Here is a 25,769-nt window from a genome sequence, read left to right as displayed (position 1 = left end):
CAGGAGGAAAAACAATTCTCCATCAATAAACTGTGTTACTTTCATATATGAAGTGCTATGCAGCTGTAAAGGGGAGTAAGGAAGGTCTTGAAACCCTGCTACAGTGTGCTCTCCAGGATGTATCACTAAGGGAAAAATCAAAGTGCAGACCAGGGTGTATAACATGCTACCTTTTTGTAAGAAAGGAGAATAAACAAACAGATTTTTGGTTACATTATTTTTTTAATGGAAAAATAAATCAAAACTCAATAAACCATTACCCACAGGGGGAATTAAAAAAACAGGTGGAAGGGACTGGAATGAAAGACAGACCTCTGTGAAGGCATCTTGCGGGGAGTTATTGAAGGTGGTTCTTAGAACACAGATTCCCATGGGGAATGTGATGGGCAGCCAATTAGCTTAGTGGCAGCAATCACGCTGGAGCCGCCTGGAGCTGACTTGTACCACATTGCAAGAGGCAAGTATTAAATATTCAGGAATGTTGCAAGCTGGTCGTTAAACTACTGGTAACTTTGTACCGGACATGATCAAGGTATGCCTGTCTGAGGACTGGCTCAGATCCAGGAGCTGGGAGAGGGACCAAACTTTCTACTGGGGTCATTGTCCTCCCCTTCTTGACCAACCAGCTTAGATTTCTGTTATTTGGGGGGCGGGGGGTATTTTGTTTTGTTTCTACAGGTTTTTGAAGAGTAGGCGAGTGAGATGTTGGGAAACTAGCCTTCCAAAAAAAGGTCGTGATTTGCTGTGTTTCCCAATTTCCTTGATGTAAATGCTCCCACCCCAGAAGGGAGAATCTTTCGATCAAGACAAGTGCACGTAGTAATAATTATCCCAGTCCTTCCCCCTCACCAGCATTTGCTCATTCAGCAATACTGGGGAAGGGGAAGGATGGTTGAGCGCAGAGTTCACTCCTGAAACATCATTATGGGCCGTCGACATGAGAGAGAGGGAAGGGAGGTCCTTAGTGGAGTCCTGGCAACATCCAGCTCAGAGCGGGTCCACTGGGCCCACAAACCAACCCATTGGCCACTCCTGTGTCCCTGGAGGTATAATTGGAATGTATGTCCTCGGTGTTTAAAACAACTCCAACATTCATTTCCAGGCTTTGGAAGGAATTATCATATTAAGAAAGGTAAGCTTCTGAAAATGCTTTCCCCCACCCTCCCCCACCCCAAGTCAGGATAGTGATTCAAGATCAGCATTGCAACCTGGGAGCAGTGGCAGTAATTAGTGCTGCTTTAAAGATTAAAGGATGTGGGAGCGGTTCTTGGAATATCTCCATTCGCCAGTCGAGAGCCTGCAAAAACCAGTCGGATCCTGGGAAGTGGCAGTGGACAGCTGCAGGCTCAACCAGGGAGCAGCCCCAGTTGCAGCTGCTGTGACAGATGTGCTATGTTTGCTGGAGCAGCTTAACCGAGCATGCAATGTATGGATTTCATAAAATTTAAAAAGTCTATGAGACTTCCCTGGCGGTCCAGTGGTTAGGACTCCATGCTTCCAATGCAGGGGGTGTGGGTTCGAGCCCTGTTCAGGGAACTAACACCTCACCTGCCGCGGGGCACAGCCAAAAAATATCGGGCTGGCCAAAAAGTTCATACGGGCGGTGCTATACCATCTTACAGAAAAACCTGAACAAGCTTTTTGGTCAACGCAATAAATAAATAAATTTTAAAAATACTACTAATAAAAAGTCTATGTATCAAATGACACTATCAAGAGAGTGAAAAGACGGCCCATAGACTGAGGGGAAATATTTGCAAATCATAATTCTGATAAGGGCCTAGTAACCAGAATACATTAAAAACTCCTATAACTCAACAACAGAAAGACAAACAATCCAATTTAAAATGGGCAAAGCACTTTCACTGACATTTCTCGAAAGAGGCTATACCAACAGGCACAAGAAAGGAAGCCCAGTATCCCTGGTCATTAGGGAGATGTCACTTCATGCCCACTAGGGTGGCTATAATTTAAAACAAACGAATAACAAACAAACAAACAGAAAAGAAATATCAATGAGCATGTGAAGAAACTGGAATCCTTGTACATTACCAGTAGAAATGTAAACTGGTACAGCTGTTATGGAAAATAGCCTAGCAGTTCCTCAAAAGTTTTACACAGCATTATCATATAGCCATCACATCTACTTCTGTTTTATTTGTAAAGACTTTAAAATTTTATATTGCAAGTGTTTTCTGGTGGTTCAATATCTTCACTTTGTATACCAAAAAGATTCCTTTTGGGCTCTGATTGAAATCACATCAGCGATGGATCCATCCAGGGAGAGTGGAGATTCTACAGTCTCAAGTTTATTGCCCACAGCTCTCTCGGGACCCAGTGGACACAGGCTGTGTGTGTTCTTCGGTAAAGCTTACTGTTTTGTTCACAACTTAATTTCCTAACATTCCTCTTAGGTGCTTTATAGTTTGGGCTGCAGTAGTGCTGGGCATCTTTCCCTGTTGTATTCTCACACTGGCATAGCTGGTGTGAGGGAGGGGCTGCCAGTGGCTGCGAGTTTATCTCACGCCCAGCCCATACCTGGATGTGACTTAAGAACCGAGACAGCCACTCAGCAGAAACTTGCGTCGTATACTCCCTACAAGCTTTCTGGAGCCAAAGAACAGATGAGAAAACAGATTCTTGCAACATACTCACAAGTTTAATGAGTAAAAGCTGATTGTAGAAAACACAGCAGCCCTAATGAGGGGCTCGTGCAACAGCTCCAAACATCAACAAGGAAGGGCAGGCGTGGGAGCCTCCTGCTGGGGCCACGCGCACACCCTGGGGTGGGGGGGGGGATAAAAGCGGATATCCCCAGCACCTCACACACACTCACACCCTCCTTCAGCCCCCCTGCCACACCATGGCCGCGTCCACCCTGTCCGTGTGCTCCAGCGCCTAGAGCTACGGCAGCGGCTCTGCCTGCCCGGTTCCTGCACCAGCTCCTGCTGGCAGGTGGACGACTGCCCAGAGAGCTGCTGCGATCCCCCCTGCCGCGCCCCCAGCGGCTGCGCCCCGGCCCCCTGCCTGACCCTCGTCTGCGCTCCAGTGAGCTGCGTGTCCAGACCCTGCTGCCAACCAGCCTGCACCGGCCCCTGCACGGCCTCGTGCCGCCGACAGTCTAGCTGCCAGCCCCCCTGCCGCACCTGCTCCCCCTGCCAGCAGGCCTGCCGTGTGCCCGTCTGCCGCACACCTGCTTGCTGCGAGCCCGTGTGCTGTGAGGCGCCCCCTGCTCAGCCCCCTCGTGCTGCCAGCCCACCCCCTGCCGCTCGTCCTGCCGCAGACCCTCCTCCTCCGTGTCCCTGCTCTGCCGCCCCACCTGCTGCCCCGCCTGCTGCGTCCCCGCCTCGGGCACGTCCTGCTGCTGACCGGCTGGATCGTCTGCCCCCCACAAGCTGCTGTCTCTCGGGAGCCCCTGCCCCTCTGCTGGCACCAGGACCTCCCCTCTCCCCATCGCTTGACACTCAGTGGTTGCCTAGAGGGATTTGAACCTGCCGTCCATCCCACAGACCCCTCGACCAGGGTGGACTGCGGGCCCTGGGTGCCTCCTCTGCGGGTTGGCAGCTTGAATCCCATGTGACAAAGGTTAGCTGCTATCATCAATAAAACACTGTGTCCTCCTCAAAGACATAGTCTCAAATCCGAGTTCAAGCAGCTGAAAGACCACAGGATCTGAAAGCGGGTGTCATCTGCACGCTCTGTGTCCCTTCCTACCCCGGGGCCCACCCTCCCCAAAGCCGGCAAGGGAGACGGGCGTGGGGGCAGAAGGTTCGGACCCTGAGCAGGCCCTGGGCTCCTCCCATGCCCACCCCCCTGCCTGTGCAGGTTAAATGTACGTGGGGAGCTGCAGAAACCCTGTTGGGTCGGGATCTGAGAGTCCAGGACTAGCACCATTGGAGGGAGGTGCCCACCCAGAGGAGGCCTGCCTGCATACTGGTCTGCGTACGAGTTCCTGTGGGCCCCGAGGGCGGTGCAGGGTCGGTTCAGACATCACTCGTTCTACTCAAGATTTCAAGGCCTGAGTGAGAAGGCACAGAGCAAAAAAGGCACCTTGTGAACAAACCCTCAAGACAGCGGGGAGGATGAGCCTGCAGTCTCAGTGGACCACTAGCTCTGGAGTCAAATGGGCAGCAGTCAGACTGATGATGTCAGCATCCGGCACCCTACTTATCCCCCAGTCACGAGCAGGCTGATGGGGTCCGTAGGAGCAGAACAGTGGAGGCCAGGCAGGAGGGACCAGGAATTGAAGGCACCTCCCAGGGGGCTCCGCCCCCACCCCAGCTCAGCTCCATCCAGGGAAGAGGGGACAGAGCAAAACCCGAAGAGGACCTTTAAACAGGAAATGGCCAGATTGCAAACTTGCCTCAGCTCTTAAATCTCTTGCCCCAGTTTATTCAAGACCTGTACCCTTTACCTGTTCATTCAAGTTTTAAGAAAATATAACCATCTCCTTATGGACAATGGACAAAGGCCTTGATGGACTCTGCATAGCACAAAGAGTTAAAAGACATAGAGAAGGTTCCACTTCACCCCAACCCAAGAAAAGTGAAGTACAGGGATGTTGACACACGTGGAAATCAGAACCCACAACCCACAGGGACACTAAATCGTCCATCAGAAGGATGAGCAGGGCGTCTTCGGGGTTCCTGACAGGACAGCAGTGTCGCCATGGACAACACGAGCAGGACACGTGGCCGCATGTGCACCAAGTGACACCAAGCAGAAAACAGGCTGACTGCTGGCGCTGTGGGTGTCCACGCCGGTCAGGCCACAGCGCAGACCCGGAAGGAGAGAATCGGTTAAAGACATCCAGGTCTCTACTTTGGAGAGCTTGTTTAGAACATGTTTGTAACAAAACGACAATTCTAAATCCTCTGAGAGCCTCCAGATCTCAGGTGAGCTCCTCTGTCACCGTGACACATCTATCATCCATGTGACTAAGACACGGAGAGTCACCACCCTCAAAGTCATCCCATGAAACAAGAGCAACCCGCGAAGCCTTTCTCCCCTGCCTGGTGGACAGCGCAGGTGACACCCTGGGGGTGTCCGGGAGGGTGTCGGAAAGGCCAGGAGGTGACATAAAATGGCCTGGCTTGGATACAGGTGAAAATAAACAGGCCTGGCAGGGAGGTTTGGTTTGAAAGCAAGCATGGTGAGAAAGTGCTGGAGTAGTGGGTACTCTAAGAATTCCTTCTGCACTTCACACCCTCATGATCATGTGACATCACAGTGATGGAAGTTTCTAGATATGTGCCTTCCAACAGGAAGGATGCCCTGATGGCACTCCTTGGATTATTTCTTCGTTCCCAAAGAGCTCCCCACCGGTACCCTACTGTGGCAAGAGCTTCCTTCTCTTGGGGATGGTGCCTTCTCTGGGCATCCCCTCAACCCCCTCCCCAGGACGGCCCCAGTGTCCTTGCTCCTGAGGGGCCCGCGTTCACACCACGGAGGCTGAGCCAGCACTTTCTGGGCCATCCCACATGTAGGCCTGCACCTTCCTCCCATAATTGCCGTGATTCCGGACACGAGTGGGGCCTCTGTGCACAGTGAGCTCGTCAGGTGTCAAGTGAGGTGGGATTCTCAAATTGGACTCTCCTGGTTCCTCAGGAACCAAGAGGTCAGATGTCACAGGACAAGGGGAACGGCGGCGCGGCCACGCGGGTGCACGAAGGAGGGGCTGGACTCGTCTTGCAGCTTTGAGCTGCCCCTCTGGCGGGTTGAATTGTGTCCCCCCACAAAGATATGTTGAAGTCCTAACTCCCAATACCTCTGAATGTGACCTTAGTTGGAAATGATGTCCTTACAGATGTGATCATGTTAAAATGAGGCCAGTGGGGTGCGCCCTAATCCAAAGACATATGGCGGTGTCTTTATCAAAAAAAAAAAAAAGGAAACTCTGGACACAGAGGCAAGAGCAGAGGGAAGATGTTGTGAGGGTGAAGGCAGAGATCGGGGTGATGCCTGTACGAGCTGAGGAACCCCAGAGACGCCAGCAAACAAACGCCAGGAGCCGGAAGAGGGGATGGATTCTCCCTCGCCGCCCTGGGAAGGGACCAGCCCTGCCCACACCCTGATCTCCAATTCTGGCCTCCACGCCGGGAGACCATACATGTGTGCTGTTTAAGAGAGTACCCTGGCAGCGGCCAGGCAGCCCAGCTTTGCAGAGGCTCCCCCTGCACCACAGCCCGCAGGCACCCGGCACGCGCTGGCCCTGCAGCCATGATGCCCAAGAGGAAGGTCAGCTCCCCTGAGGCAGTGGTGAAGCAGGAGCCCGAGAGGAGATCGGCGAGGTTGTCAGCTAAAACGCCTCCTGCAAAAGTGGAAACGAAGTCAAAAAAGTGGCTGGAAAGAACTTATCTTCAGCCAAAAAAAGTGCAAACAAAAGGGAAAAGGGGAGCAAAGGGAAAACAGGCTGAAGGGGCTAACCAAGAGACTAAAGGAGACTTACCTGCAGAAAACGGAGAAACTAAAAACGAGGACAGCCTGCCCTCTGATGAAGGAGGAGAGGAAGAAGCCAAGTCTGATTAATATCACACACACCCAGTCCTATCAGTGGTCCCTGTCTCACTTCTTGTACAATCCAAAGGAATATTTTTATCAACTATTTTGTAAGTGCAAGTTTTTTAGTAGCTCCAGAAACATTTCTTAAAAAGGAGGGAATCCTACCTCATCCCACTTTTTTTAAGAGTAAATTCCTTTTTTTTTTTAGTTTCCCAAGGAGAATTTTATGGATGGCACTAGTTTATTTCCCTTCCAAAAAAACCAATTGAGGGCTTCCCTGGTGACGCAGTGGTTGAGAGTCCGCCTGCCGATGCAGGGGACACGGGTTCATGCCCCGGTCCGGGAAGATCCCACATGCCGCGGAGCGGCTGGGCCCGTGAGCCATGGCCGCTGAGCTTGCGCGTCCGGAGTCACAACAGGAGAGGCCACAAGAGTGAGAGGCCCGCGCTCTGCAAAAAAAAAAACAAAAAAAAAAAACCAACTGAAGCTAAATGAAGTAAACAGTCTCAAGTTTTTATTGTCTTCATAATAAAACAAAATATGAGGCTGAGAACTGGATCCCTTGGCCCTTTCTCTTCTTATCTCTTCCCAGTTCAAAATGCCTGCATCTCTTAAGAGCCAGCATTCTCTTAGATCTGCAGTTGGGCTCAACGCATTCAAGCCTCAGCACAATCTTCTTTGTAGTTTTAGCCTTTTTCCGGAAAATCGGCTCAGTCTGCCCACCATAGCCACTCTGCTTCTGTCAGGACGCCGCTGTCCCTGGGCACACAGAGAATCCTTGCCCTTGTACTGTGTCTCTTTGTGGGGCCGGTGGGTTTTAGGAATGCTCACCATGTCTGAGAGAGCACTGTCGGCGCGGAAGGAAGGTGAATGTCTTTTTTTAAGGGGTGAAATCACTTGCTGTTTATTTTTTGGTACAACGAGAAAACAGTGGGATATTGAATATGGGAGGCTTTGATTGTCTTGGGTGTCAGCTTAACATTCCACAGTTGGGAGGTAGCTTTTATATCCTATAATACAAAGCATACTACATGGCAATTTGGAGTCAGTTGCGCATTCGATGTCTTGAACACTTTAAATTACTTCTCTTCCCACGTTGTTTTCGGTAGAATTGTTTCCTAAAGCAAACCACTCACCCCTTGATCTTGGCTCTCCTGGGCAGAGTTTTGCGCACTCTGTAACAACTTTGGTCGTGACAGTCCAGTTCTTCTAGTAACTTTGTTAATGTGCTGTGAACGATTGACAATTTGAGTATGTAGTGTATGTGATATTAAATTGTGAAATAGTGGACCAAACGTAAAATAGATAGCTAGTGGGAAGCAGCCACATAGCACAGGGAGATCAGCTCGGTGCTTTGTGACCGCCTGGAGGGGTGGGATAGGGAGGGTGGGAGGGAGGGAGACATAAGAGGGAAGAGATATGGGAACATATGTATATGTATAACTGATTCACTTTGTAATAAAGCAGAAGCTAACAAAAATAAAAAAATAAAAAATAAATTGTGAAATAGTGGGACTTCCGATGTAACAGCATATCAGTATTTGAAGATATTGGTACTTGATATCCCGTCAAGGAAAATTGCCTCCACATTTTAGGCTGGAAAGTCACTGGAATAACTGTTCAGAAAAGAATCACAATGACGATTTTTTAGATTTTTGGTACATACGTTAAGAATTGTCTACAAATTGAAATGTCTGTGTACTGATCCTCAAAACAACCAGCAAAATTTAAATTATGAAAGAAAAAACAATAAAAAAAGACAGTACCCAGTCTGTGTACTTTGCATCCCTGGACGTTACCCCAGCCCCTCCCCAACTCCAGCCCCCTAGACAGGGTGGAGAAGCCAGGAGGGGGTCTGTGTGTCACGGGTCCAGGCCCGTGCCTGCCGGGGTCAAGAGCCATCCCTGGAGAAAGCTGTGCCATGTCCCCTCACCCTCCTGAGGAGGAGGGACTGGGGCAGTTATGTCCTCTGCAGGCAAAGGAGGGGCTCCCAGGGGGTCACCAGGAGTGTGATAGAGTCCCCTGCAGGGAGGCCCAAAACTGCCCGGTGCCAAGGTGCCCAGAATCTGCGCCGGATGCTCAGGGGCAGGGTGGTCTGAGAGTCCCCACGCGTGGGAGAGAGGACAGGGCCAGCTCAGGCCAGGGGAGAGAGCCTGGAGCGGGACAGACCTGGGCAGAGATATCAGCTACAGCGAGCGCCAGAGAAGGGCAAGGACCCGCTGGAGGGGCTTCCTCCCCCGGCTGGGGGCTGAGGGTCCCATCGCCCAGCAGGAAGGGCCCCCGAGGAAAAATGGGCTCCAAGACCACACAGCAGGGCGAGGGGAGCTGGCTCTGCAGCCCCGAGTGGCTCCCCTCCTTCCCTTCGTCCCACCGGCACTGATGGTGCAGCTGGCAGGACCGCGGAGGGAGGGTGGAAGTCCGAGGCTGTGCCGTCAAGAAGCTGGACTGTCCTGCGGCTGCCCTAACAAGTGCCAGGGACACGTGGCTGAGACAACACAAAGTGTCACCCCACAGCTGTGGAGGCCAAATCGGGAGTGAGTCTCACGGGCCACAGTCACCATGTGGGCTGCCCGCTTCTCGCCGCAGGCTCCGGGCAGAGTCTGATCCTCGTGTCTTTCAGCCGGAGGCACCGCATCCTCAGCTCGTGGCCTAGCGTCTGGCTTCCCTCTTCCTGCGGCCTCCCCTTCTGTGGCCGAGTCTCCCCGGCCCCTCTCCCAAGTCCCACTCGGATGACTCAGGACCATCCCCCATCACAAGACCCTTACTTTACTCCCGTCGGCAAAATCTCTTTGCCGTGTGAGGGGACGCATCACAGTCTTGGGGTCGGGCCGTGGGCATCTCTGGGGGACCACGGAAGGTCCCCTCGAGGCTCTTTCCCACCCATCAGGAGGCAGAGGAGCCCTGCTTGCCAGTGGAACATCTCGTTTCCATTTAGACTCCGGGTGGGGGGACGTGGGGCACCACATATCAGTTGCTGAGCAGAAGACCTTTTCACCTAAAAGGGGTCAGTTCAGGAAGTGACTTGCCCTTAATCCACGCAGAGCAGGGTGAGGACTGATCTCGTAAGTTCAGGGGACAGAGTGGGGTCCCTCGGGCTGAGCGCTGGGAGCTCGCCCCTCGGCCAAGAGGCCGGCCGCCTTCCCATGTTCGGGCACCCAGGGCAGGGCAGGAGAGCTAGAAGTACCCGGAGGCCTGACAGGAGGGGGCCACACATACGATGGGCTTGCAGCTCACGGGCACACACACAGCAGGCTTGTGGCTCAAAGGCACACGGCAAGAAGCCTGGCAGAAGCTGGGCACACAGGAGGCCAGCTGGCAGCCCTCAGAGCAGCTGGCGTGGCACACGGTGGCATGGGGCTGGGTGCGGTCAGGGCAGAGGACAGGGCTGGTCCAGAGGCTCCTTCCCCAGGGCAGCCTTCATACTGGGCTGTGGCGTCCTGGCCATGCAGCACCCGGATGTCTTCCTCGTAGCGGCCTGTTGTCTTTCCTCCTCGTCCCCCCCTCGGGTCTCTTCCTGGGGTTTCCACTGGCAGTGATTCAGTGCAGGAAGCTCCTTCTCAGCCGGAGGCTGACGGTGACCCAGCGGCCCTGTGATTTCTGGAATCGGAGCCTGGGTTGGATGGGGAAAGGCCGTCAGTTGGGGACAGGGGCCCCACTTCATGATTTTCAAGGCCCTCCCCAGGTTAAACATCCTGTCCTTTGTCCACAGAAGCAGAGTCACACTCACCGCACCAGCGTCCCCTATTGCGATTTGGAAACTCAGTGATCCAGAAGGTTCTCCCTCAGGGTCGGGCGCCTCACTGGGGGCTGTGGCCACGTTATGGCCATAATCGTAACGGCGGGGTCCCAGCTTTGTGCCAGAGCTGAGCTAAGCATTTTATGTGGACTCTCTCGTAACTAATCAATTATCAATCCTGCCACCATTCAAGGGCAGGATCTGCACAGATGTTCAATCAGGAAGATCTGGAAGGATCCCAGGACGTGTGCACGTTCTCACCACTGCAAACGGAGAAGCAGGCATTGAGGCTGCCCAGCCTCACTCTGGAATCCATGGTCTTTCCATTGTGCCTAACGGTGCTGGGACCTTAGGGGTGGTCTGAGATTCTTGGATCTGTAAACTGGAATATTTTAAAATCAGATTTGGGGATTTTGTCCAGTATTTCTTCAAAATATTCTTAGGCTTCAATGTCATTCTCTTCTCCTTCTTGGGTTGAAATTCCTTGCGTGTTAGCCCTTCTGATATGGTCTCATAGGCCCTCTTCATTTTTCTTGACTCTTTGTGCCTCTTCTTCAGATTGGATTCTTTCTACTGATGTGTCTTCAACTCACCGAATCTTTCGTCTTCCATCCATGATCTGAGCCAGTCCCTCTGCACCCATTCCCTAGCACCTCATGCTGCTCCTGGAACACGCCGGTTTCTGCAGCAGGGTCCTCACAGCCCCTTGACTGCCACAGCCTGGAGCACCGTCCCTGACCCTTCATTGCACCCAGTGCCAGTTCAGCATCACTGCCTCCCTGAGACCCCCAGACCACCCACCAGCACCCACTTCTGTCTGTTGAACCTGCTTTCCTTTCCAGGCCTCAGCGCCCCCCGGAATGATTCCATGCATTCATTTTCTATTTATTCATCGCCCTGGAAAGCTCATGAGGCTGGACATCTCTGTTGCCTGCCCAGAGCATAATCTGTTGCATGAACAAATCAGTTCTTGTACGATGACGTAAGGCAGAGCTGGCAAACTTTCTGTAAAGGGCAGAGGCTTTGCAGCCACACCGTCTCACTCACAACGACTCAGCGTTGTCGGGGAAAAGCAGCCTTAGACACACTAAATGCACAGACATGTCTGTGCCCCAGAGAACTTCATTCACACAAAAGCAGCAGGACAGACTTGTCTCACAGACGGCAGTTTGCAGACTTCTCCTTCAATGTTTTCCTGTGCGAGATAAAAACTCAAAATACATGACGGCCTCAAAGTCTTCATTTGACGGCATGAGATAAAAAGGAGTAAAAGGGTACCGCACTCTGAGTGGATCCTGGGGTGCTCTGTGCACAGCGATGGCCTGGAGAAACACCACAAACCCCACGGGAAGGCAAACCAGAACATCCTGTTTGCAGAAGGAGGAACTGGCCTCAAAGCCAAACTAGTTTATGGTGGAGAACAGCACAGGGAAGCACGTCCCAGGATAATAAGATGCTGGGGAAGCACGATGACAGCAGCCACGAGGAAGTCAACAGCTGTGCTTCTGTGTCGCTGGGACGCCCATGGCCCGGGTATAAAGGCCCCCAGGGAGGCAGCCTGCAGACATCACCACCCTCCTCCCGACACCAGCCCAGCCCCATGCCACCGTGTGCCACACCAGCTGCCCCTCGGGCTGCCAGGCTGCCTGCTGCGTGCCCAGCTCCTGCCAGCCATCCTGCTGCACGTCCAGCCCCTGCCAGGCGACCGGCATGCCCGTGAGCTGCAAGCCAGTTGTATACGTGCCCGTGAGCCGCAAGCCTGCCATGTGTATACCCGCGAGCTACAAGCCTGTGCGCGTGGCCTCCTCCTGCCATTCCTCTGTGTGCCGCCAGCCCTCCCGCCCCACCCTGCTCTGCAGACCCACCCCCCTAGCATCCCTTCCGGCCTCTGATCACGAGGCTCCTCCCAGCTGCTCCCAGCACAGACGGGGTCACACCTGTACCCCTCCCGGCACGAGTCCTCGGTGGGCCTCCAGGTTCTGCATGTGGCAGACGGCAAGCACGCTCAGCCAACCCTCTGAACTCGGGCGAGGAGGTGGCAGGATGATCTGGGCCCTTCCGTGAGCTGACGCATTCCCCCTGGGAAGCCCTGGTCCCTGGGGTCCTCCTCTGTCTCCAGCAGGAAACCATGCCCCATGTGAGCCAAGTAAACCATGCTTTCTCAAGGCAGCCTGTCCCCCTGTTTTAGCTTCACATATTTTTGAAGCTTCCTTCCTGAGAGTATATACAAATCACAAGCACGGAAGACCCTCCTCAAAGAGCCCTCTTCCCAATGGCTCAGCTGAAGGTCCTTGGTGGGTGGAGGGTGGGGGAAGGTGTGTCCTCACGTCCACCACTCGACTCACATTGTGGATGGGGAAGGATTTCCCCTCCCTCTGAGTGGGGCACAGGAAACAGGCCTGGGTCCAGGGTCCCACCTGGTGCCTAAAGGATGTCTATACAGGGAGGGCTGGAAACATTCACACAAACCCACCACACACACAAAAGGGGGTCCGGCCATCCCAGGGAGAAGAGGCAGGAGTCTGAGAAAGCCTCATCCCCAAGCCCCAGGCACACAGGGCCTGTCAAGGCTGACCCTGGGCCAGGACCAGAGACCCTTCCCTGCCCCCTGGCTCCAGCCTGGCCAGCACAGATGCCTGAGCAGCATCGTTCTCCGCCAGGGAAAGGCAGATGCATGTAGAGGTCCCTTCTGTGTGCCAGACACGTAGGACAGCTGAAAATATAGGACAGAGTGAAATCGCTCTGCTCCCCAACCCTTGCAAACGGAGAAGCAAACTTGTGTAAATGCTCATAGTATATATATTACATAAGTCTGATAGAGTTGACTGGAAAAAATGCACAACTTGAAAGTTGAGAATTATGTTTTATTTGGTGGACATGCTGCACACTTCAAGCCTGGGACATTGCATCTCAGATCACGCTGAGCACAAGGCACAGGTCCCCACAAGGAATCTGAAGTTGCTGGTACCCTGAAGGTCCTCAAATAATAATAAAACCCAATCCAAGGTCAAAGCAAGTAGATTCAAACCTCCTCTCGCACCGATGACCTGACAGAAGAAGAGACGAGACATACCCATTCCCAGAAGGAAACATTGTTTATGCCCATTTAAATCAACACATAATATCTGTTATTCGAGAAAACTAATAGATATACAGAAAAGCAGGGAAAAATCAATCTATTGTCAACAGACAAAGCAATCAACACAACTAGACTGAAAATGACCCAGATGTTGGAGCTGTCGGAATGAAAGTTTAAAATAACTATGAGTAGTGAACTAAGTGAGACAAAGAAAGACAAATACTGTATGATCTCACTTCTATGTGGAATCTAAGGAAGAAACAAAACTCATAGATACAGAGAAGAGATTGGTGATTGTCAGAGGCGGGGAGACGGGTGGGCAAAATGGGTAAAGGGGATCAAAAGGTAAGAACGTCCATTTATAAAACAAATAAGTCCTGGGGATGCAATGTACAGCATGGTGACCATAAGAGGAAAAACATTTAGCTTTAATTATTTATTTTTGTTTAAAGAAATAAAAGAGAGAATTATGAAAGCAGAGTGATAGTCTATTAAAATAGAAGAAAGAAACAGACTTCAGGAGAAACAAATAGAACTTCTAGGAATAAAAAGTCAGGTCATGGAAATTAAAAACTCAGTTAAACAAAATATTAGACACAGCTGAAAGAATTAGAAAAGTTAGAAGGCAGTTGTTCGATATCGCTTATCACTTTCTGGGAGTTGCGTCAGCTGAAGGCGATAGTCTTGACCATGGTCAGACTGCCTTTTCAGGGAAACTCACATCTAATAACTGGTCCAGGATAATAAAGACCTGGGCTGGCGCCCCAGCTCAGGACAGCTCCAAAAGACCCTCCCCTCCACAGATGTTGATCCTGAGAGAGCTCCCTAATAAACCTAATATCTGGGCACCTCTGTCTGCAGCAAAGGACCTGGAAGCAATGGCAGCCCTGTAGCAATGAGTGCCCCAGGATCTCGCATGTGGTTGCTAAATCTCATTTCCCACTAAAAAGGACCAGGTGCTCCCTGAAAGAAAGGTAGGCTACTGGGGCAGGAAATGAGCTTAAGGAGTCTGGGACACCTTGAGCCCCCAAACAAGGAAGCTCTCAAGGACTACTGAGATTATATCAACAGGACACAGGAGCCAACCTGAAGGGGCTCCCACTGATGCGCACTGAAGGAGGAGTAATTTCATCCTGCAAAAGAATAACTCCTGCTGTAGAGTGAAACACACCAATTATATAAAAATCCTTAAGTGCATAAAATACACAAGATTTTATGCATATAAATATATACATATACATAAAATATATATATATATGAGTATATATATAGTTTATAAACATGTATGTATATAATTAGAGATCTATAGAGGTTACTAGGAAACCAAAAATTATTCTGAAAATTGATTTAAAGGACAGAATAAATCATGTATCTGGACTTTCCTGGAAAAAGAGTATTTTAGGGTAACCAAATAGGAGTGGAAGGAAAGTTCTTTATAGAAGAATTCCAGGTTATAAATGTAGAAGGGGTGATAAACTTAGATAACCGCCACCTTGCAATGCCCAGTGACATGATAGATCTAAGCCCAGATTCTCAGTGGCTGCTGAAACCGAGCTGAAAGGCTGGCGGGGAACAGACTGACAGCAGCCATCCCAGGGATGACAGCAGTCCCCAAACCGAGGCACCCAGACAGCATCTGCCTTTTGACGTCATACCCTTGGAAGCACACAACTCCTGTGAAGTATTCTCGCCAAAGGAGTTGAACCTGCATTTCAGCCTACCCACAGATCTCCCATTCTGCAAGAAATACAGGAGATGGAGGATTATCTTAAAGAACATCTAAAGACACAAACAACCTAATCCAGAATGTGGAAAACTCTTCAGGACAAATAACTGAGTCTCCTTAACAAACACACGCCGTAAGAATTGCTGTCAATCAGAAGGGACTTAAGAGAAGCAACACCCACGTGTTCTGTGTGAGCCCTGTCTGGATTCTGATCTGAAAAAACCAGCACTTTAAATGTCTTTTTTTAAGACAATCAGAATAAATTGAATAGAATAGGTATCAGTTAACCACTGTTTACAACTCAGTATTTCAAACTCGTGTAAATGCTCATAGTATATATATTACATGAGTCTAATCGTGTTGACTGGAAAAAATGCACAACTTGAAAGTCGAGAATTATGTTTAATTTGGTGGACATGCTGCATACTTCAAACCTGGGACACAGCATCTCAGATCACGCTGAGCGACAGCTCCGAAGAGGCGAGGGGGAGCCAGGATATGTAGGAGTTTTTGCAGCAAAGAGCAGGTAGTCGGAACATCAAAAGATTACTGTTAATTAAAGAAAACCAGACATCTCAAGTTAAGGAATTTAGCGCTTTTCTATGTATGGGAAGATGCAAGAGTCTGGGCTCACTGAAATCATTCCTTTGATGTGCACCTCAGCTCTCTCGGACCAGTCTCCTGCTTTTCTCCATCCCAAATCCCCACAGGGTGCACAGCTGCGGGTGGCTCCCCTGGCTGAGAGGTGGGCAGTGGGCAACCCGTTGGTCTCCATCCCGAGTTCCCTCAGGGCTCACCATCCCAGCTGCTGTAATGTGATGGCTTGATGGCTGCAACATCTTTTGTTTACTGATATGGAAGGCAAAATTATTCATTCACAATAGACACATGTCTATCTATACACACACAGCTTTTTGTAATGTACTTATACTTAATCAATTTGCTCCCCTTGGTAAAATATCAAGGGCTTCTTCCCACCTCCACACACATAGATCTACCTCGTTCTTCTTAATGCCTGAGTAGTATTTCATTACACAGATATGCAGAAATAACGGCATTCCTCTATTAATCACCTTCGTCTAGTCTCCGTTTTTTGCCGTTGTTGCTATTACAATGTGGTCACAAACACCGTCACGCATATCTCTGCGCAAGCATTTCTGTTGGGCTGATTCCTAGGAGAAAATATCCACTTTTCAAAGGAAGTGGAAAGGACCTGGAAAGATCCCTGTCCCAGGCTGCAGTCAGTGTATACACAGCAGAGCTTGATGGAGCCCAAAACCTGGTCTGTGTCGGTCTGTCCAAAAGCTGATCACATCTTCCATCTCCTGCCCTGCCTCCTGCTCTGGGGACTCTTTTAGACGGTGCAATGAACTGACTGTAAAAACCTGGGAAAGGGGTTGCAGCAGCATCCCACCTGGTTGACAGCCACTGCAAATGTCTGCAACGTGCAGTCAGTGAATCGGGAGATCGCCAACCTCCCCATGGTTGAGCGACATTTCTCAGTTGGAATCCAGTAAACTGATGGAGCCCGTCGCCGCCCACTCGGGCCGTCCCGGCAGTAACCAGCTGATGGCGGAGGATGAGACGGCGGGCATGGAAGAATTCCCCTCGGGATTACACTTGGTAACACACACCAGCCGCACCCAGGGGCTTCAAGTTCTCTTCCATTGAATTGAGGACGCAGGGGAAGAGGGGACAACGATGCCTCTTGAGTGGGTGGCCCCGAGAGAGGCTCCCCTGTCTTGTCCCCTTCCAGGGGGCAGTGGGGCTGACCTGGAATAAGAAGGCTTCTTTTCTGGTATCTCCCCCAACCTGTTTTGTCCATCTCCGCGAAGGAGGCGTTGCCTAGCAACTGGAGAGGGGCAATGACGTCCTTGGACTATTCTGTTCCGCTCCTGTGACACTTAACTCTGGTTGATTATTAGCACACGCACTGGGGAGGAGACAACCAGCCTTACAGAAAAACGAGTTCTATGAAGTCACCAAGGGGCAGAAAAGGGACTTCTGGCCTGGCTTTGGGATGGGGTCTGGCCCATAGGAGATTTTTCAGTTCTCAGAAAGAATCTTTCTTCCTAAACCTACAAGATTCCTTGGGCAAGAGGACAATGGGTGCTGAGAAAAGTCTTTGAAATATGAGCCATTCCATTTACTTTCTAATCTGCAAAGCTGCACAGCAAACGCGATCTTTGCTGGCCTCCCTCCCTTGACAGTTATAGCCTTTATGCTTTGTAAGTATATTAAGCACCTGGAAAATAATATCGTGTAGGTAACTATGATATACCATTAATGGGCCTTCTGTGTCTTTTTGTATAAGAATGTGTTAATAATTTACATTTTAACTCAGTACTGTTGACACAGTGGTAGAAAGACTTTTCAAAGAGCCGTTTCTATCACCAGGTAAATAATCCTAGATAAGCTTTGCTTACCCTGAGACTCAGGTATCTTGGAAACTTTAAGGTATGCCCTTTGGCTGCTGTCCTCCCATAGTAAATTGGCACAAGGAGAAAAAAAAAAAGCCACCCACTTGTTCACACAGAGGAGATGTCAGGCGCATTCACATAACTCATGGTCCTGGGCTTGTGGACGAGGAATGTCGCCTGCCATTTCAGTAAACAAAGGATGTTGTGGCCATCAAGCCAGCAGCCATTGCAGCCACCAGAGACTGTGCATCCTGAGGGGATTCAGGACGGAGAAAAGCAGGATACTGGCCCTGGGTCGTTAAGGTGCACATCAAAGGAATGATTTCCATGAGCCCAGACTCCTGCATCTTCCCTTACAGAGAGATCATTAACTTGAGGTGTCTGTTTTTCTTTAATTAACAGTAATCTTTTGATGTTCCAACTACCTAGTTTTTGTTGCAAAAACTCCTATACATCCTGGCACCTCCTTGATCTCTTCAGATCAGTCCCTCAGAGCATCTGGGAGGCTGTGTCCCTGGCTTGAAGTTCTCAGTATGTCCGCCACATAAAACATAATTCTCAACTTTTAGGTTGTGCACTTTTTTGCAGTCGACAGCCTCAACGGAGGTCAAGAGTCGTGCTTGCCCAGGGCTCGGGACAAACCTCAAGGATTTCTTCAACCCTGCCAGTCAGAGTTCCTATAAAAAGGGAGGGAAAGAACTGACCCCACCTCCACACTCCCTACAGTGGGAACCACTGTTGAGATTTTGGTGCGTTTTTTAAAAAGTCTTTTTCTGTATTGCGTGCGTATGTTGTTGGGGGTGGAGAAGAGTTTGCTTCTTCTTGTTATAAAGATGTGGCTATATTGTTGGTATAGCTTTGTTTCCTGCTTTTTCCTCATACGTCTCGTTTGTGACGTAGACCTATTAGCAGAATGAGTTGCTATGGTGGCCATCAACCTCCTGTTTGCAGTCCACGCTGTTGTCTACATCATGCTTTGCTATTTAAAATAATCTGCTGTATTGGAGTAGGGAGGACCCTGAAAAATAACAAATCAGAATTTGGATTTAGATGACAGTGGAGGGACGCTGCAGAGCCCCGTCGAAAAAGGTTTGAACTTGGGAGCAGTTCACGTCTGCTCTCCTCAAATTTCAGGCTGGTGTTTCTGATCATTTCTGTGATATTCTAATATGTTTGCAGGGTGTCAACTTTGACCCTTTTGGTCAGATGACCAAAACCCCAAGTATACACTGGGATCCCTGCATTAGTTTGTCTGTTTTCCTTGTTTTCTCCACCGGAGTCTTGATTCCCTTCTGGGTAAAATCCTGGCATTTCCATCATGCTGCCTGTCGACTGAAAAAAAAATACAGAACCTGAAATTTAAGAATTATGTTTTATTTGGTGGACTTTCTGAGGACTCAAGCCCAGGAGGCAGCCTCTCAGATAGCCCTGAGAAACTGCTCCAAAGAGGTCAGGGAGGAGCCAGGGTATATAGGAGTGGTTTTTCTTTAACCTTTTTTTAAAACTTTTAAAAAAAATTAAAGTATAGTTAATTTACAATGTTGTGTTACTTTCAGGTGTACAGGTGTACAGCAAAGTGATGTATATATACACATATATGCTGTTATACAGGAGTTTTTGCAAAAAAAACCAGGTAGTTGGAACATCAAAAGATTACTGTTAATTAAAGAAAAACCAGACATCTCAAGTTAATGAATTTAGGGTTTTTCTGTATAAGGGAAGATGCAGGAGTCTGGGCTCATGGAAATCATTCCTTTGATGTGCACCTTAATGATCTGGGGCCAGTATCCTGCTTTTCTCCGTCCTGAATCCCCTCAGAATGCAGTCTCTGGTGGCTGCAGTGGCTGACAGCCCGATGGCCACAACATCCTTTGTTTACTGAAATGGCAGATCTGTCCACACACCTCTTGAAGCTGATGACAGGCAGCTGTGGCCACAATAACCTACCCCCCAAACCGGTGAAGAATGAACAGGAGACCCCCTCACATAGCGCCATCAGCCAGGTGGGGCGCTGCCTGTGGCCCCACCCACGGGGGTGGTTATGGGGTGAATCACGTCCCCCAAAAGAGATGTTGCAGTCCTAACTCCTGGTACTCGTGGGCGTGACCTTGTTTGGAAGTAGGCTCTTTGCAGATGTCACAAAGTTTAGATGAGGTCATGTTGGATTAGGGCAAGCCTATAACAAGTGACCTTAAAGAAGCAAGAAACGTGGACAGACGCAGAGGGAGAAGGCCTTGGGAACCTAGAGGCAGAGGCTGGAGTGAAGCGTCTACAAGCCGAGGACACCAGGGACTGCCAGCCGCCTCCAGACGCTGGAAGATGCCTGGGAGGACTCGCCGTGACTGGTTTCAGGGACACCTTGATCTTGGATTCTGGCCTCCAGGACCGTGAGGCAATAAACTCCCGTCGTTTAAAGTCACCCAGTTTGTGGCACTTGGTCACAGCAGCCCCAGAACACTGGTAAAGGGGTGGTAAAGCAGGGAGCTTGGGGGACAGCATCCTGTGTCTGTAGGAACCTGGGATCCCGGGTCTCAGTGGGGACAGAGGGGAGAGAAGCTCACGGGCCGGGAGTGGACCCCTCAAAGCAGTGCCTCCAGGAACCCCACTGGGGAGCGGGGCTCTCTCAGCATCCTTCCTCCAAACTACCGCCTGGGGGTTCCTGAGCCCCATGTGCCGTCCCACCAGCAGCAGTGGGCCTGCGTCAGCAGCCAGTGACGTCACTGCCCCCTCGATCCCGTCACCAGGGCAGGCTGTGGAGCAAGGGTGCTCAGCGTGGCTGGACCTCGGGTCCTGACCCCTGTGGGTCCCTGGGAGAGTCCCCTGGAGTCGACAGTGACAGAGCAGCTGTGCTGGGATGTCGAGCCATAGCGTGGAGGGAGTGACCTCGGCCAGGGTGGCCAACCTGATGGCCTGTGAGCCCTCAGAGCAGGCCCCGCCCCGCCCCCTCCTTCTCAGGCCCCTGCTGACCTGCACTCATGGGCTGCTGTGAGAACCACAGCCCCAGGGGACAGGATCCAGCCCCTAGATGCAAAGTCCCTGAAGTCCCACTCCTGGTAGGATTCAGACTCAAACCAAGGCTCGGGGTCAGGGCGACGACCTCCGGTCGCCATGCGCGGGCTGCCAGAGCGTGGAGCACGCCTCGGGCTCTGTCCCTGGAGGGACCCTGGGCCCTCCAGAGTGTGACAGCAGGAGCGGAGGAGGTGGAGAGAAGACCCTCAGCCTGAGGTGCTCTCCAGTGTACCCAGGACCCTCAGCCCGAGGTGTTCTCAAGTGTACTGAGGTCCTCCGTGGCTTACTTCGCCAGTCTACACCTGCTCCCTTGCAGGCGTCCCTGGGTCCACCTGCAGCATGAGACAGAGGTCACAGGCACCCAGAGCCTGACGACACCACCAAGGGCACCTCTCCGCCTGGCAGCCACCATCCGTGAAAGGCTGAATGATTGTCCCCCAAAGACACCCACGTCCTTCCTAAGTCCTGGAACCTGTGACTCTGACCTTATACAGCAAAAAAGGACATCGCAGATATGATTCAGCTAAAGCTCTTGAGATGAGGAGATGATCCTGGCTTATCCACACGGGCCCTAAATGTCCTCACAGGTGGCCTTACAAAAGGAAGGCAGAGGGAGATTTCACACACACACACGCAGAAGAGGAGAAGGCCATGCGACCACACAGATGAGATTCATGTGATGGGGCCACAAACCAAGGATACCGGGCAGCCTACAGCAGCTGCAGGAGACGAGGAACAGCTTCTCCCCTAGAGCCTCCGGAGGGACCACAGCCCTGCTGGCACCTTGGCACGCCTTGCCAGCACAGTGATAGTGATTTGGGACTTCCGGCTTCCAGAACTGTGAGAGAACACATTTCTGTTGTTTTAAAACCCCTCAGTTTATTTATTTTTTTAAATATTGAAGCAGAACCTAATGTTTATTTCTTTTAATTAGTTTTTATTGGAGTGTAGTTGAGTTAGAGTGTTGTGTTAGTTTCTGTTGTAAAGCACAGTGAATCGGTTCTACACATACTAAAATCGGTTCTACACATACTACACTACACTAAAAAAAAATCTTTTTTTAGATTCTATTCCCATATAGCTCGTTACAGAGTACTGAGTGAGGTGCTTTCTTAACAGCAGCCCCAGGAAGCTCACCCACCCTCACGTCTTACAGGCTCTGACTCAGGACATTTCAGCTCTACGTACAGGGAGACCCACAAGATGTACAGCCCAGGAGAAAATTCCCGTCGACGTGACCTCCCTCAAGGGCACCCTCATGGCTTTCTGGCCCCAAGCACTCTCTCTTCGCTCCTGCTTATTAAACCAGAGTAAGAAAAACAGAAAGAAATCTGACTTCTAAGGGGCTCGTCTTTCGTCTGCAGCATGCAGACCCCCAGCCAGAAAGACAGGCCCACGGACGAGGAAAGGACACCTTGATCTGGCCCGTGGGCGGGTCTGGCCTTCGCAGCAGCGTCAGTTCCTGGATGAGATGAGGCTACAGCAAGGAAGCTCTAGGCCCCGCTGAGGGCCAGGCCCCTGCAGGACGGGCCGTGCTGAGGCCGAGGCCTTTCTCCCTGTCCCTGTGCAACTGTTTGTCTTGCATTTGTGGCCCAGCGAGAGGCGGGCGTCTCGGTGACACCTCGGAAAGGCTCCATGTCGAGGGGACCACTGGAGTGTTGTCACGGCAGCTGGCTTATTCTTCGGTGTTCAGTCACCTGCAAACCCAGGCTGCGGGTCACTTTGCCAAGAGTCAGCCCTGACAGGTTTCCAGAAGGTATGAATAGAGCCAGTAGCCCAAGGACATACCTCTGCCTCAGCTCCAAATACCCACAGGTCAAGGCAGCTTAACCTTGGCACTTGGCATTTCCCCAGTGAGAATGTTCTTTATCCAAGTCATCAGGCCCAGTCCTTCTCCTCCTTCACAGCTGTGCCCGGTGCCCCCTCCTTAGAGTAAAACCCCTCAACTTCAAGAAAGACCAAGATCACGGCCAGCGGGAAGATTGAGCCGGTGTAGCCAGATGATCTGGGTCAGAACCAGGCTTTGTCCCTCATTAATCAACGGGGGAAAGTCGCTCGCCTTCTCCAAGTGTCTGTGTTATCAGGGTTCAGTGACACAGGACACGGGGCAGGACATCCCAAAGCTGGAGGTAATTGATGTAAAGTGCTGAGCACAGGCTGGCACAAAATTGGTGAGTGTCGGTCAGCGCTGCTGCTTCCAGCCAGTCTACCCCGATGCACAGTGCCGGGGCTGGTCAGGCTCCAAGACAGCCCCCAACCATGACTCTGCCTCTTGCCGTTCATGTCCTATGTGACCCATCCCTCCAGTGACTACCTTCTAAAGAATAGAAAACAGCAGGAATGACAGGATGTCACTTCCGTGTTGAGGTCTCAAGACCGACGTCCGTCCTGCAGGGCTTCTCTCTGCTGTGCTCCCAGCTCGCATACTCCAATGAAGCAGCAGTTGTGTTAGGCTCTGGTCCACGTGGCAAGGAACTAGGGCAGCCTCTGGCCAACAGCCAGCCTGCCTTCTGATGAGCACTGCATGCGGGCAGACCCCAGTGGAGCTTCAGATGCCTGGGGTCCCACACGGACACCTTGACTGCAAGCTTGGGAGAAGCCCCGATGAAGAGTCAGCCCAGCCGTGCCTGAATCCCCGCCCCACGGAAACTGAGCTGATAAATGTCGTTCTCAGCCACTACGCCCTGGGTTTATTTGTTAGGCAGCGATAGCTAACTCGTACAGAGCCGTGCCCTCTCCGTGCCTGCCGAGTGTATATGCCACTGTTGGAAATGCGTTTCTTCAACCCAGTCCAGGTTTATTAATAACTGTCACCTACAAAGCACAAGAGCTTGTCTCACTCTCCAGAGATGGTAAATCCCCCAGTGTCTGCGGAAGGGGCGATGGGGCCACAGAGGACTGTGAGGCCCATGGCCTGCTTGATGGGCAGAGACGATCTCATAGACAGACGGAGCTGAGAACGGAGGCAGTGGACAGCTGGACGGCTGGTAGGGCTGGGCCTCTTGTCCCTGAAATACTCCAGTCCATAGATGGCTGCTGCACAAAGGCCCCCCAAGTGCTCCCTGTGGGGACCTCCCTAAAGAGGTAAGTCCTGGATCATGGGGGTCCCTGGGGCCCTGTTCCTGCACCCCGGCCAGTGTCCATCTGTCTATCAGTGTCCAGTGCCAGGCAGTTGTAGGAAGACAAACTCTATCTCTCCATCTTCAGCTGGCCTGAGAATTGAATGACATAAGACATATTAACAGGAGAAAAGCAGACACATTTATTCCATGTAGGTTTATTCCGTGTAAGACACAGGAGCCTTCATAAGGCAATGAGGACCCCAAGAAGTGGCAAAACCTACTTGCGTTTATACCGGGTTGAACAGAGAGACTATTGCGGAAAAGTGACTAAGTACGCGGCGAGGCAAGGGGAAGGGAAGCGCTATTCTAATGAGGTCTGTTTGTACAGAACTTCCTGGCCTCCTGGTGCCGGGAGGGCAACCCTCAAAGGGGACTTTTCGTTGTTGTTGTTGTTGTTGTTATTGTTTTTTGGCCTCACAGCACGTGGGATCTCGGTTCCCCGACCAGGGATCAAACCCGTGGCCCCTGCAGTGGAAGCGCGGAGTCCTAACCACTGGACTGCCAGGGAAGTCCCCTCAAAGGGGACTTTTATCTCTCACTTTCAGGAGGAGAAGGGGGTCCAGACCACCCTCCTTGCACTGGCTGTTTTTCAAGTGCTTTCAGCTAAATTTGATCCCTATGTCAACAGGGCAGTTCTGGGGTGACCTATTCGGTCCGCCCCACAGGGGAGAGTTTTTATGAAACTCCCCCTCATTAAGTGAGACGCTTGGCTGCACAGAGGTCCCCCCTGTGAAAGGCCCCGGCTACCTTCCCCCGGCTCCACCCAGAGTCCTGTGAATGCTTTTGTCAAATAGGAGAAGATGACCCTCCTTGGGGCATGTGCAGACCGGGCAGCCAAGCAAGACGGGATGTGGTCTCCCCAGTGGCTATGCCCGGATTGGTCACGTGCTGGCCGCCCGGTCATGGGCCCGGCATCTCTCTGTTAGCCGGTTTGAAGTCGGCCAAGCCCTGAGAAGACTGCACAAAATAGCTGAACGTAAAAGAAAAAAACATCCTGGTTTCTACCCCAGCTCAGCCACTAGTCATTCATGAAGGTGTCTTGGGAAAATCCCTCGATTTCTGGGGCGAGTTCCTGCGACTCTAAAATGAAGAGAGTTAAGTCAGTACTTCTCAAACTTCTCCACTGAACTGCACGCGCCTAATGCAGGCAAAGCTCAGGGCACCTCTCGGGCATCTTTGGCCCTGAGTCACCTCCTGGAAGTTCAGAATGTCTTCAGAGACTTATGTTTTATCTTTAAAGACCATGAAATATTGTCATTCTGTTACATAGACTGTCCATGTTTGTTTTAAAATAAAAGTAGAGCCTCAACCCCTTAAATTGCCCCTCTGAGATGTCTGGTTTGACCATGTGATGGTGGGGTTATCCCCCTCGCCAGCCCGACTCCACCCCAAGGCGGTCCCAGCCCCTCTGTCCCTCCCACAAGGGAGGGGAGGGTCAAGCACTCACCAAACCTCCCATCCCCACCCCCACGCCAAGCTGAGGGGTCGAGAGGATGACTCCCTGCGTTCGAGCCCCAGCTCCATCACTACTGGCTGTGTGACCTTGTGCAAGTCACTCAACCTCTCTGTGTGCCCCCCAGCACACAAGATGGAGGTGACAATATCTACTGGCAGGACTGTGGTGAAGCCTCGAGGAGCTGCTCTGTGGCGCTCTTAAACGACGCCCAGCACGTGGAAAGTGCTTCATGTGACGAGCGTCTCAGCCCCTTTCACCTCGAGAGCCTCTTCCGCCTGCCCCCTCACCTCTCGTCACCTCCACTTCTGCCTTCAAGCCCAGATAAATTTCTCTTCCATTTTATTTTACCTTTCCCTGGCTTTCTTCTCCCCTTACCTCTCTCTCCCTCTTGTTTTGTTCTACTTGTGACCCTAAGATGACCTCAGGGGCTGGGGCTCAGCATCAAAAGGCTTAAGGTCACGTGCCCTTGACTGTTGCGCTTCCGGTGCAGGAACCCATCCTCCCGTGGCCACCAGCACACTTCGAACCCTGCGCCCAGCACGGGCACATGGCTGACACGAAGGGTGGCCTCCTTCACAGTGAGATGCACGGGAAGCCGCTTACGAAACGCACAGGGCCATGCGTATTGGCAAACAGAGGTGGTCAAGATGTGCCCCCGTAGAGGACCGCTAGGTAATTCATGATGCATTCGCAGTGTAGAGTGCCTCGGAGGCATACCTA

The 25,769-nt window shown here is 51.4% G+C and overlaps 2 pseudogenes; both read left to right on the top strand.

The window, feature by feature from the left end:
- Positions 1 to 2,863: 2,863 nt before the first annotated feature.
- Positions 2,864 to 14,520, top strand: LOC111163826 (uncharacterized; annotated as a pseudogene).
- LOC149749257 (non-histone chromosomal protein HMG-14 pseudogene) lies at positions 3,485 to 8,523 on the top strand (annotated as a pseudogene).
- Positions 14,521 to 25,769: the final 11,249 nt, after the last annotated feature.

This window comes from Delphinapterus leucas, chromosome 4 (assembly GCF_059928025.1).
Source record: "Delphinapterus leucas isolate spDelLeu-1000000601 "Yukka" chromosome 4, BTC_Dleu_Yukka2, whole genome shotgun sequence".
Taxonomy (NCBI): Eukaryota; Metazoa; Chordata; class Mammalia; order Artiodactyla; family Monodontidae; genus Delphinapterus; species Delphinapterus leucas.
The sequence above is the reverse complement of the archived record's forward strand: the minus strand, read 5'-3'. Positions and strand labels throughout refer to the sequence as shown.